At 36.5% G+C, this 12,230-nt stretch overlaps 1 pseudogene; it reads left to right on the top strand.

Annotated features, from left to right (window-relative positions):
* Positions 1 to 9,783: 9,783 nt before the first annotated feature.
* LOC114089391 (E3 ubiquitin-protein ligase Mdm2 pseudogene) lies at positions 9,784 to 11,088 on the top strand (annotated as a pseudogene).
* Positions 11,089 to 12,230: the final 1,142 nt, after the last annotated feature.

Genomic DNA, 12,230 nt, shown 5'->3' with positions numbered 1-12,230 from the left:
ATGATGTTAGTAGTAACAGTAATGGCAGCCAATAATGAAGAAGTGAGTGCTCATTGAGTATACCACATTAGAGTGGGAACATCATACAGATTATTTTAAAATATTACATATTGTTCCTTTTCCTCATAATAATAGAATGTTTTCATTGCAAAACAAAAAGAAAATATAAAAAATTGCCCTTAGTGCTACTGTCTAATAATCTGAATATTCCACCATCTGACCATTGTTAATACTTTAGTAGTATATGTACTTTAAATTTTTTGCTACAAAGTATGCATAACATAAGCATTTCCTAATTATCACATCAACATTGTGAGGTGGGTATAGTTATTCTAAATTTATAGATGAGGAAACATGAGGTTTAGTGAATAGAGGAGTTCTGTAGAACCCAGCTCCTCTATTCAACCCAAAAGCTTTTTTTCTATGGATTGCACCTCATTTTTTGTAGTAGAAAGGTTCAAGTTCTGATACCTCTCCCTTTAGCCAGTTAAATCAGCACTTAGAATGAACTCAGATTTTTCTTCCCTGTTACCAACTAAAATCCCAGTAAGGAATGCTGTCATTTAAGACAAGGTTTACTAAATGACAAAAGACCAACCATACCAGCTGTAGGACCAAATCATTCAAATTGGCAGCTATATTTTTGTAAAAGCCTCCTATCTCACACAATGCTCCTCCCACTTAAATATGAGGTCTTCATTTTAAATTGGCATTTTCCCTGAGAGTTTCTATTGAGCTGGTATTAAGGATTCTGGTTTTTTTTTTTTTTAAATTATTGGTATAGAATAGTGGGTTTCATTGTGGCATATTCATAGATGTCATAGCACCAAAGTTAAAACTATGTGTTTTTAAAAATCTACAGAGATGTTGTCTTCAAATTTACATTGGTGCCCTGCTCTCCAACATAACCCTTCCCTGATCCACAAGAGGTAGACTGACTGGCAAAGTTTAGATCTTTTGGCCTAAACCAGGGTCTATTTGGGCATTTTATTACCCCCTAGGGAAAATAGGACACATATATTCTGCAATTCCTTTTGCCTTATACTTTTAGTGCACTTGATTGCTTTTTATTTTAGCTTTTGTTTTCTTTTCCCTGGGTTATTTTCATTCTTTGAAATTAAAAAAAAAAAATAAAATAAAGTCTTATTTCCTAGCCAGGGATAAACCTAAGACTCATTTGTATTTTTCTGGACTGATAGGGAATCCAGAAGATAATTTACAGTCCTTCTCCACAGTAGATAATCTGGATAGTTTGTACCCACAAATGGGTCAAACATATTGCATTCAGTGTTCCATCAAGTCATGCCAAGTATACGCTCTCATGGGTTTAGGTTTCAAAAGAAAGGGCTAGGAGGTTATGCATTTCCTGGCATGGGGTATACCTCTTAGTGAAATGAAAGACACTTTACAGACAAAAAGCTGGCATGAAACATACCTTTGATTCCACCAGCAAGCATGCCATATGTCACAGAATTCTACTGCTTCCTCTCTGTTATTTCATCTGAATGCCTCTTTCCTGCACAGGGCTTTTGGTTGCAGTTAAGTAAAATGGATAGTGCATTTAATTGATGTAAGTAACTTGAATTCAATTGGGCTTAAGTTAATTGCGTGATAAATGAATAGTATGTTGAGTTTCATACAATTCATGGGAGGCAACATACATAGTGAAAAGAGTACCAGATGAGGAGTAATGAATCCTGGGTTCTTGTCCAAGTTTTGTTACCATCTAGCTATGTGACCTTTGGCAAATATCTGAGCTTCTGTTTTTCTCATCTGAAAGGGGAGTAATAATATCCTCCTGACATGCAATGTCAGAGAGGTGTCAGGCATATAAATTATAATACTGTTTGTGAATATTTAAAGTTTGTAAAAGTCTAAAGTGCTTTGCAAAATGTAAGGTATTATTAATATATGCTTCCAGAATAGCTACACATCTATATGAATACAGATAAGAATGGCAGAAAAGAAAAAAAAATTCTAAATTTCACATAAACTTTGTCATCTCTATTTTTATGATGAAAAACAATATATACTCAATGTACAGAATGGAGAAAATAAAAGGAAAAAATGATTTATAATCACACAATGCAAAGATAAGTGCCATTAGTATTCTGGTGTTTCTTTATTTTCATTCTTTTAATTTTTTTCAAATAATTAGTAATAAATCTGTGTATGTGTGTAAGGGGTGTAGTTTTTCTGATGACAAATTAATAAAGGTTCATTATAGAAAATTTGGTAGAAAGTTATCCCTCTCTTCCTATGAAAAAGGATTAACAATTTTTCATTAATTCTAATTTTCATTTATTTTTTCATTTCACATTGTATTCTACTTTTTTCCTACTTGATTACAAACTCTCCAGCCAGGAATGGTGGTGCACACCCATAATCCCAGCAGTTTGGGAGGCTGAGGTAAGAGGATCACAGGTTCAAAGTCTGCCCCACCAACTTAGTGAGGCCCTAAACAATCTAGTGAGACTCTGTCTCAAAACATAAAAAAGGTGGCTCAGTGGTTAACTGCCCTTAGGTTCAATCCCTGGCACAAATAAACAAAAACAAAAACAAAACTCTCCAAAAGTATTTTAACATTTATTATCCCCTAAAACCATACAAAAGTAAAGTACATGATTTAATTAACCCAGCACTGAACTATCACACAGCTTCAATAATTTTCAACCTATGGACACATTTGCTTCATCTATATTCTATCTAATTACTTATTTTTTCTCAAGGGATTTTTTTTTTTTTTGGTGCTTAGGAGGATTGAAACCAGGGCTTTGTGCATGTGAGTCAAGTACTAACTGAGCTGTATCCCCAGCCTCCATGGATTTTTTAAAGTAAATTCACGATATCATATACTTTCATCCATAAAATTTTAGTATATGTTCACAAGATATTTAAACTCTCCTTTATCCTATGTACAACACCATATTTCACCTTAAAAATGAATTTTTTTAAAAGTATGAGATATCTGTTCATTTCTAAATTTCTTAGACTATCTCATATTTATGTTCATTTTTTATTTCTTTGGTCAAATAAGAATCTAAATAAAATGCCCACATCACAATTGGTTGATACGTCTCTTAAAGCCCTATATTTCTCTTCCCTCTTTTTTTTTTCTTGAAACTTATCTGTTGAAGAAATGGATCATTTTTTCCTGTCAATTTTCAGGATACTATATCCAGTATTTCCTGTAAGCTGGATAATATATAAAAACTTTAATTGAGAAGCAAATATAACACTTATGGTAACTTTTGAAATAGTTTTATGTTTTTTAAGTTGTATACTTTTGAGAAAACAAGAGATAAATGATTAGAGCATTTGAAAAACATTTCCATATATATATATATATATATATATATATATGAAAAAAATATATAAAGGATATATAAACTCAAGATTATTATTTCCAACCTATTTTAATGCATCTGTGTAAATTTATTTGAAATATATGCAGAATTGAAAACTTGGGACTTAATAGGTTAGAAACAAATAACAGTGTGAAATTAGTTCTAATATTTTCATTTTACATAATCTAATATATTCAAAATATTAAATCAATATATAATCAATATAATGTTATTAATGAAACATTTTGCATTTTTTTATTGCACTGTTTTTGGAATCCCAGCAAAAAAAAAGAAATTATTAATTTTTTAATAAAATCCAACCTATAAAATCAGTCATTTGGGCAGCACTTCTGGCTGTGATCTAGTTGAGGTGTTCTGCAAATGCATTTCCCCCCAAATAAGTGTAAAGCTAAAAAAATTGACCAAAAGAGCCCTTTAAGCACTGTAGAAGTCAATCAAAAGCCTATAGCAATCCAAGAAGCACTTATAATTGAATGAACTCTTGGGCTTTGAATAATAAAAAATGAGAATCTATATTGTTTTCAACTATGGCTGCTCATGCACTCAACCATCCATCTCAGGATTGGCCAATGCCAAGGTTCTGCCATTGTTAGATAGGCTGTAAGCATCGTTGCTTCACTGCCACAGTGAGTATCATTCACTTGATATGAAGTGGTGCATGATGCCCATGTGAAGTGGCAATGTTGGTAGAAATGACAATCTCAGAGTTAGGCTAGTGGGGAGAACCAACAGTTCCGCTAACCTATGGTTGTGGTTGTGGTTATGAAAAACATTCCTGGTTGAGACTGTGCCTATGTGCAGTGGACAACAGAGACCCCAAAAGACCCAAGCCAGCCATATACCTACGAGAGTGCATAGAGGAGATATGATATTTTTCCAGTGCAAAGTGGAAGGTGTGGCAAATTTGAAAATGACATGAATCTTGAATGAGCTCACTTTTGTTTTGTTCATAAAGATGGACTCATCCTATATGTATTTCCTACACACAGATCCACTGGTAGAGGATACAACTCTTATAGGTTCAAGATGATTAAGTACAACCTCTGAGTAGTGAATGACAAATCACAAAGCTACAAGGTCACAGGGGTGACCCTGAGAAAATAGTTTTAAAAAACAAATATAACTTAAAAAGTGTCCAAAGACATCAGCAGTTACACTATAGAGTGATATATTCTGAAGATTTCACTTAACAAAATTAGTAAATAAACAAACAAAAATTAACAATAATCTTCAGAGGAAAAAAGTCAAGATTTTCTATATATTATCTAAGATATACAGTCTTCAACAGAAAATTAAGATATGTAAAGGAACAGGAGAGAGCCATGCTCAGTTAAAAAAAAAGCAACAAGAAAGTAGTCAATATAAACTGGCTTTAAGTGTCTCCAGATGTTGCAATTAGCAGACAAGGTTTCAAAGCAGATATTATAAATATATTTAAAATGGTGTTAGCTTTTCATCACTGTGACAAAATAATTGAGAAAAAAAACTTAAAGTATAGATTTCTTTTTTAAAAAACTAAAAATCATCATTTATTTCTTATTGCAAAATTTATACATGGGTATTGTAGAAAATACAGACAAGCAAAAATAAGAAAATAAAGGCAGGGTGTGGTGGTGCAAGCTGGTAATCCCAGCGGCTTGGGAGGCTGAGGCAGGAGGATCACCAATTCAAAGTCAGCCTCAGCAACTTAGCAAGGCCCTCAGCAACTCAGTGAGACCCTGTCTCTAAATAAAATACAAAAATGGGGCTAGAGATATGGCTCTGTGGTTAAGCACCCCTGAGTTCAATCCTTAGTATTGGGGAAAATCAAATCTAACCACAATTCCCTTGCAATCAGAAAATATCATGTTCACTTGTTATTTCTCTTTCACAGCAGAGCATTTTTTCCTTCTATGAATATAGATGCTCAGTTTTGTTTCATTCATAAAGATGGAATCAGCCTGTATGTATCGCTTTTAATATTTTCATCAACAGTATATCATATAAATTTCCCCATAATCCAGTGTTATTCCTTAGCATTAGTTGCATGACTTTTTAAAAATTAGAGCTTTATAGTTATACGTAATAGTGGGTTCATTCTGACAAACTCATACATGCATGGAATTCAATTTCAGTTCATAATCCCTCCTTTTTCCCTCCCTTTTGCCCGTTCTCCTTACTCTACTCTACTAGACTTCCTTTTGATCATCTATTTATTTGTATTTGATTGGTTCTTTTTACTTACACATAAAGATAAAATTCCTTGTGGTATATTTATATATGTGCATAACATGATTTTGAAAGAATTCATTGCACATTATGCCTCCCCTCTTTCCCATCCTTCCACTGGCTCACTATTTCAGTCCATGTTGAGCTGACTCCACTGTTTCTGGGCCTGTGGTAAGGCAGAACATCATGGCAGAAGGTTGTGGTGGAGGAAAGCTGCTTCCTTCATGGTATGTGGGAAACAGAACAAAACGAAGTGGTTGGGGACAAGAAGTGTTCCTCAAGGACAAGCCACTATGGATCAAGTCCCTTCAAATAGGTCCCACCTCCTACAGTTTCTACTACCTCCCAATTGTGTACTCAGCTATGGACAGAGTAATCCACTGATGAAGTCAGAGTCCTCATGATCCAATCACTTTCCCAAAGCCCCACCTCTGAAAGATATAATAAGCAAACCAACAATAAAAGTCAGTAATTTCATCTGGTGCTTTAGTTATTCCAGTATGGCCATAACATCCAACATAAAAAACTGACTTCCTAAATAATATTTTCTCAAGACAATAGATAGCCTATTTTTAGTACATTTGTAGCTGTAAAAATCATTAATAATCATAACTGTGTAAATTATAGTACAGTTTACATGGTGCTTTCATATGTATTTTGTTATTAGAGTCATCTTCCTGCACACTGAGGGAGGAAGGGCATTTAACCTTTAATTTGCTAAAGGAAGGAAGGTTGACTGATTTATCCAGTGAGTGACATAATGAGCCCAATCTCAGAGTTCAAGACTCCAAGTTGAGTGCCTTTTTACAACACATTTGCGACTCCATTGTACAACTCCCAGTAGAGGAATGTGAACACTTACATACTAAAAGAGGGAATCACAATGGTGAAAATGACAGTTCCTTCTCTGTGTGTGTTCTTAGTACCCATTTGTTGGTAGGGAGGTTGAGGAAACCTAGCTTGTGGCCTGAAATGGTACAGAAATAGGTATCAAAGTGATCACACATTGACCCAATGACACCAAGTCAATTCTAGCCCTCTTTCATCTGAGCATCTAGTCTAAGTGCAACATATGGTAAGCAGGGGAAATTTTATTGAAAACGGACTTCATGACCTTGCAGACAGTCATTTAAATGAAATCAGATCTAGATTCTTTCTTTCCTGGGTATCTTTATGCCATCCTTGTCTAAGAAGCTTATTCTATCTGTTACATAACTGAGAAGGAATACATCATTCTAAGCTGCAACTGAAAGTCTTGGCTGAGTACTCTGATTCCAGCAGCTTCCTTTGAATCTTATTTCAGAAACTTGATGAGTCTCTTATGGAAGAGAGATTGAGTTCAGTCTCTGGAGCTGCACATGTTGGATTTGAATTCCAGTTAGCTGTGTGATCTTGGTGAAATTACTTAACCTCTCTGTGCCTCTGTTTACTCATCTGTAAAATGGGAAAAACCTATCTCATTATGAAATTTTAGGAATGAAACGTGACAGTAAGTAAGATGCTTAAAAGAATATCTAGATCTTCTTTCTAGTCCTCTGACTTCTGTAAAAAATCATTAATATTAATTGTTAATATTAACCAATTACAATATTAAATGCTAGTATTTATTATTAGCAGTAATAATATTTAATAAAGCTGACACTATGAATTTATGCCAGGGACTTTCATGTTGTACTTGATATATATGTTTTTTTAGTTGTAGATGGACACGATATCTTTATTTTATTTGTTTATTTTGATGTGGTGATGAGGATTGAACCCAGTGTCCCTGCATGTGAGGCAAGCACTCTACTACTGACCTACGACCCCAGACCCCTGTTACTTGCTTTTTAAAATGTTCACTCTTATTTTTTTCAGGTGCCATCCATAATATCTATGGGAGGTTCATGGGATTAATGATATTCAGTATTTCCCCTGTGTTACACATATGTGGAGACACACTACCTTGTCATAAAGAACCTACGTTTTAGAACTCTTATATAGGACTTTTGCTAGTATTAGCTTGCCACATTTGGCATAGTTATCATTTGCCCATAGCAGCAAGCAACTTAGTGCAAATCCCAGGAATCATTATTAACCCCTGTATCCACCTCTGCAGTTAGTAAAGGGTGTATATCTTTGTAGTATGTGTTAGTACCCCCTTTTCAGTCTAATCTTTAGCATAATTGAAAACGAAATTCCAGCAGTAAGCAGTAAAAATTCTGCTTCCAATGTTTATACATGCAACTTGAGAAGGTTACTGATGAAGTGCCAATTTTGCTAAACTAATGCTGAAGGTGGATGGCAATACAAAGCTTTGATTAATACTTGCTGTTGGTAAACTGGAAGAAAGTGATATTTCTGGTTATATAATACCATATTTAAAGCCCATTACTTTTCAAGATACTGTATTAAATTTGATGCTACATTTTGGATAAGTATGTTAATGCTGAAATTACTATGAATTTACAAAACCCCAATGGATTTCATTGTATGAAAAATGAATTGAATATGATTGTTTACTTGGGGAAATAAGCAGCTATTGTTCTTCTCTAAAGAGTAAAAAAGCTTTTGTATATTGAGTTACCTTCAATTTTCTTGAAGATTGTTCCCTTTATTAAGTGTTTAGATGATCTACATAATCCACCACAAAGGATATTGAGAAAGTAATAAGAGAAAGATAATTTAAAATTACTTTAGGAGGTTGTTAGAGTTCCAAAGAGATGGTGTGATGGAGATAGATGTCACTGAAACTCAAAGATGTTTTATTATTTGTGAGTTACTAAGGGATAGAAATGCGCTAGGTTTTTACACGATTACAAAAAAAAAAATCTGTTTCTTAATGAGATTCTGGGCCGTCATTTTGGAACGCAGTAAATGTTGCAATTTATCTAATGGCATAGTAGGAAGTCCTCAATAAGTCTTGAAAAAGTCATATGTATAAGAACTTTGTTCACGTGTGTGTGTGTGTGTGTGTGAGAGAGAGAGAGAGAGAGAGAGAGAGAGAGAGAGAGAGAGAAAGCGCCAGAGTGAGCGAGTGTGAGGGTGCGAGACAGATATTGAAGAGGTTTAACTTCAAAAATACTAAGTTAGAGTAAGTGTTCAGAGTCTGGAGTCTATAGTGACTCTGTCAACTTCCCCATTCAGTGATTCTTCCCCTCTCTCCACTTGTCTCAGGTGATGCAATATTGGTATCCATTAAAAGTTTTCAGGTTTTAACAAAAATAAGGAGAAAGAAAATAGACACAAACAACCAGAATAGCGAATAATTGACAGAAACACTTGGGAGACCATCACTATTCACTTGCAGAATTAGGCAAATTCCACTTTTCTCTTTCAAAATGGCCTAAACAGGCAGGGGCCGGGGCGCGCGCGCAAACGCCCGGATGGGCCCTAGCTTCCGGCGCACTCCCAGCGGACCCGTAGGGAACGCGCACCGCGGAGTTCTCAGAGTTGGGCGCACAGCGGTATTCAGCGCACCGTGGGCTTCTGTGCACCACAAATCTCCGCGAATTAGTGACCTGGGCGCATGGCCGACCTAGGTGCATGGTGGACTCTGGCGCATTGGTGACCTGGGCGCTTTGGGGACTTCACCTCACCGCGGACTCTGGCGCACCTCAGACCCCGGCGCATTGGTGAACTCGGCGCACCGCGAGCCCCGGCGCTTTGGTGACCCAGGCACACCACGGACTCCGGCGCACAGGGGACTCTGGCACATTGGTGACCTGGGCGCTTTGGTGACTTTGGCGCACCGCGCCCCACGGCTTCTGAGGGGGTGTGTGCGGCTCTATGTGACTAGAAGACGGAGCTTTAAACCGAGTTTGAGGGGCGGCCCTGGCTCCTCTGCCGAGTTCCTGCCGCTTCCGCCGCCAGGGAGCCTCCTTTCTCTTTGGACTTAGTTCGAGCGCCGGTGACTTGGGACGCGCGAGTAGAGTGGTGGCCGAGGTCCCGGGCGTCGGGCTACCGCGCATCCTGTGAGGGAAACTGGGCGGCGTGAACGAAATCCCCCTCCCCCCGCCCGAAGCGCGGAAAAATCCCATGTGGTGAGGCGCAGCGGCGTTTACTGGCTATTGGACACACCTGTGGTCACAGACGTGAGGTACGTTTTCTTTACTGGTCCACGCGGTTATTCAATACCAACATGTCTCTGTCTACTGAGGGTGCCATGAGCACCTCACAGCCTCCAGCTTCGGAACCAGAGACCCTGTATAGACCAAAGCCATTGTTTATGAAGTTGTTGAAGTCTGTTGGTGCACAAAACGACATTTACACTATCAAAGACATTATATTTTATGTTGGCCAGTATATAATGACTAAACGATTATATGATGAGAAGGAGCAGCATATGGTATATTGTTCAAATGATCTTCTAGGAGATTTGTTTGGAGTGCCAAGCTTCTCTGTGAAGGAACACAGAAAAATATATGCAATGATTTACAAAAACTTGGTAATAGTCAATCCGCAGGAACCACCAGATTCCAGCACATCTGTGAGTGAGAGCAGATGGCACCTTGATGGTGGGAGTGATCAGAAGGACCCTGTGCAAGTGCCACAGGAAGAGAAACCTTCATCTTCCAGTTTGGTTTCTAGCCCATCTACCTCAACTAGAAGGAGAACAATTAGTGAGACAGAGGAAAATTCGGATGAATTATCTGGTGAACAACAGAGAAAGCGCCACAAATCTGACAGTATTTCTCTTTCCTCTGATGAAAGCCTTGCTCTCTGTGAAAGAAGCTGTAGCAGTGAATTGACAGAGACTCCAGCAAATCCAGATCATGATGGTGGTGTAAGTGAACATTCAGCTGATTTGTTGGATCAAGCATCCGTTTCTGATCAATTTAGTGTAGAATTTGAAGTTGAGTCTCTTGATTCAGAAGATTATAACCTTAGTGAAGAAGAACAGGAACTCTCAGAAGACATTGATGAGGAAAGTCTAGTTACTGCACATCACGCAGTAGAAAGTGATTCAGATTCATTTGAAGAAGGTTCTGAAATTTCTTTAGCTGACTATTGGAAATTTACTTCACACAACAAAATGGACCCTGCCAGTGGTGAGAACTGCCTTCCTAAAGATAAAGGGGAAATCCCTGAGAAAACCAAACTGGAAAACTCAACACAGGAAGAAGAGAACATGGATGTGCCTGATGGTAAAAACTTTACAGTGAAAGATTTTAAAGACTCTTGGGTTGAGCAAAATGATAATGAATTTACCCAAGCCTCCCAATCACAAGAAAGCAAGGATTATTCTCACCCATCAACTTCGAGTAGCATGATTTGTAGCACCCAAAAAGATGTCAGACGGTTTGAGAGGGAAGAAACACAAGAAGAAAGTATGGAGTCCAGTTTTCCCCATAATGCCATTGAACCTTGTGTGATATGCCAAGGTCGACCTAAAAATGGTTGCATTGTTCATGGCAAAACAGGACATCTTATGTCATGTTTCACTTGTGCAAAGAAACTGAAAAAAAGGAATAAGCCCTGTCCAGTGTGCAGACAACCAATTAAAATGATTGTATTAACTTACTTCAACTAGTTGCATTTTGTTAAAGTAGTATTATACATTTCTAGCTATAACTCTAAAAATTTAGATAACCTGGATTTTATTTTTGCTTACATGTATCAAGAGAAGTATCCCCCTGTAGATTTCTTTGTAGTGTAATTTACCTACTTTGGGAAGAAACATAGTGAATATGTTCTTTTCTTTTATGAAAATTTCACTTCTGTTTATATTTTGCATTTGGATTTTAATGTAATTTACATTAGATATATATCTCATCCTTTACCTTTATCCCTCATATTCTATATAATTTCTACTTTTTCTTAGGTAAGAAGTATCTGATTTTCTTTTGCTTAAATATAATTAAGACTTTTAAATGTAACTGATTTAGTACCCGTCACGTAAAGAGAAAAATATGTATATGAGATTTAATATCTAATTTGAGATAATATGAAACTCTCCAATTCTTAAGTTTTTCTGTTCTTTCATAACTTAGTGCTATTTAAGTAAAAATGTACTTCTTATTCCAAAAATGTTGTCTTTTTTTAAAATTTTAATATAAAGAATATGTAGTAAGAATTGTCAATTGAGGATAGCCATTATTTACCTTCAAAACTTTTTAAGGCTCCCTTGTAAAATGTAGAATTGTCCTGAAATAATTGGGTATATACAGGCTCTTTTCGACACCTAATTTCAGAATTTCATGTTTCTTGTAAGTTGAAAAACAATTCTTCAGACAATTTGAAGCACCTTCTTGGGCTAGGTTACATGGTTCTTGACAGTTCCCTAGATTTCAGCTCTTGGCTTAAAACCAGTTTTAGGAACCAGTGAATTTAGAAAGATTAACTCAGAAGTTTGATAGACAGCATTGTTCATTTTAAAACAAGCTGGAGCTGTGCACATTGGTGCACACCTGTAATCCCAGCAATTTGGGAAGCTAAAGCAGGAAAATCCTAAACGAAAGGAAGGCCAGCCTTAGGAACTTAGCAAGATCCTGTTTCAAAATAAAAAAAAGGACTGGGGATCTAGCTCAGTGATAAAGCAACTCTGGGTTCAATCCTCTACCAAAAAAAAAAAAAAAAAGAGAGAAAACTGGAAAAGGTTGTAGCTTCTCTTTAAATTATCCAAAAATTGTGCATCACTTTTCTTTAAGAAGGACAAGGTCAGAACATAGCATT

Source organism: Marmota flaviventris, chromosome X, assembly GCF_047511675.1.
Source record: "Marmota flaviventris isolate mMarFla1 chromosome X, mMarFla1.hap1, whole genome shotgun sequence".
NCBI lineage: Eukaryota > Metazoa > Chordata > Mammalia > Rodentia > Sciuridae > Marmota > Marmota flaviventris.
This window is presented reverse-complemented; position numbering and strand designations above follow the sequence as displayed.